This window comes from Humulus lupulus, chromosome 1 (genome assembly GCF_963169125.1).
Source record: "Humulus lupulus chromosome 1, drHumLupu1.1, whole genome shotgun sequence".
NCBI lineage: Eukaryota > Viridiplantae > Streptophyta > Magnoliopsida > Rosales > Cannabaceae > Humulus > Humulus lupulus.
In genome coordinates this window covers 264,612,623-264,614,958 of record NC_084793.1, presented here as the reverse complement: position 1 = coordinate 264,614,958, position 2,336 = coordinate 264,612,623, and positions in this window count along the sequence as shown.

The window sequence follows — 2,336 nt, the reverse complement described above, 5'->3', positions numbered from 1 at the left end:
TTCCATGCAGTCGTACTATTTCTTGAACATAAATGTCTGCGTACTGGTCCGCAGTATATGTAGTCTTGACAGGGAAGAAGTAAGTTGACTTGGTGAGTCTATCTACCATAACCCAAGCCGAGTCGTGTTGCTTATTTGCTCATGGAAATCCTATCACGAAGTCCATGGCTATACCTTCCCACTTCCATTCTGGAATACTACGCGGTTGCAATAAGCCTGCAGGTCGCTGATGTTCCGCTTTTACTTGCTGGCATATAAGGCATTTGGACACATACTCTGCTACGTCTTTCTTCATTCCCGGCCACTAGTATAGTGCCTTAAGTTCGTGAGTCATCTTGGTTGACCTCGGGTGAATAGAGTATGGGGTAGTGTGTGCCTCTTCTAAAATTTTCATCTTAATTCCATGGTCATTCAGCACGCACACTCGTCCTTTATATCTCAAGAACCACTGTCCTAAAATGGAGAAATCCGTAGTCCTGCCTTCTTTGACTGCAGCCATATGTGATACTAACGTGTCATCATGTCCTCGCCGGATCCATATATCTTCTAATAGACTCGACTGGATGGACAAGTTAGCTAGTTGACCAATGACTAGTTCTATTCTGGCATTATTCATCTCTTGTTGAAGCGGCTTTTCTATTCTGGATAATGTTGCTAGATTTCAATAACTCTTCCGACTTAGCGCATCTCCAACTACGTTTGCTTTTCCTGGGCGGTATAGGATTTCGCAGTCATAATCATTTACTAGTTCTAACCACCTGCACTGCCTCATGTTGAGCTCTTTCTGAGTGAAGAAATACTTTATGCTCTTGTGGTCCGTATAAATCTCACAATGTTCTCCATAAAGATAGTGGTGCCAGATTTTCAATGCGGAGAACACTGCTGCCAACTCCATATCGTGTGTTGGATGTACTAGAACCGATCTACACCTTGATATTGAAAACACACTCTATATCTCACTTCCCAAGTGTTTATAAAGCTTAAGATGATAAAGCCTTTATCCCAAACCCAAGTGTATCACTCTATAGTAACCCTAGCAGCTTGAAGGCTCTGAACACAGCTTGAAGAATGAGAGAAATGGCTGGGTAATAGGTCCTATTTATAGAGTTCGAGGTGTGAAAATATCTCCTTTTAGCTTGAATAAAATAATGAATATTAATTGAAAAATATTTTAATATTCGTTCAATAGGTGCTTAAGACTCGATTAAAAACGTTCAGAGGCAAGTCAAGAGGTTAAGGGATGAATCAAGCTCGGTTTCTACAACGTTTGAAAATGTGGTCCTAGGGCCGATATATCGCCCACCTTAGGCGATATATCGCCTGTCCCTATGTCCCGAGTGCTCGTGGTTTCATTTGTGCGAAGTTGACTTGTTTTTCGTATCTTTTGTAGGCGATATATCGGCCCCTATGCTGCGATATATCGGCATACGTGAATATATTAAATACGTAATTGCACTTTTTCAACATAATTTGAATTGGATAAACAACTTTGACTGAGTCATAATACGATCCTAACAGCTGTTGGAAGGTTCCAGAGCTTCTATATCTTTCTTTTTAATTAAACTATTCATCAAAATACTTAAATCCTTAATAAACATGCACACGACAAGTGTCATGATTTTATTAGTTCTATCTAAACCTTAAAGTATAATAAATGACATCTTTATAATCAATTATATTAATCAAACCTTATGTTATAATTAATATTCTTAAACTATAGGTTAAACTTATAAAATCTATAGGTGTTGTTATGAGTGTTCAACTAAGTCCCGGCTTGAACCAAAATCCACAGTAGCAAACATACTACTACTACTACTACTACTACTACTACTTCTATTGCTACTGCTACTGCTACTGCTACCTCTACACCACTACCACTACCACTACCACTAACTAGCTAAGTAATGTTCTGGGACTCTACAATTCTCTCCTACTGAAAAGAATTTCGCCCTCAAAATTTACTTACCAAACAATTTCGGATACCGTGCTAACATGTCTTCCTCCAACTCCCACGTTGCCTCCCATTCTAAACTATCACTCCATAGGACCTTAACTATTGGAATACTCTTAGACCGTAAATCCTTCATCCCTTTATCTAGGATGCTGACTGGCCGTTCCTCGTAACTCAAGTCTTTCTGGAGTGCTATCGTATCATACTTGAGGACGTGAGATGGGTTTGACACATATTTTCATAGCATCGAGATGTGGAACACATTGTGGCTATCTGCTAGAGCTGGCGGTAGGGCTAATATATATGCAACTGCTCCCACTTTTTCAAATACCTCAAAATGACCTATAAACCAGGGACTAAGCTTATCTTTCTTCCCAAACCGCTT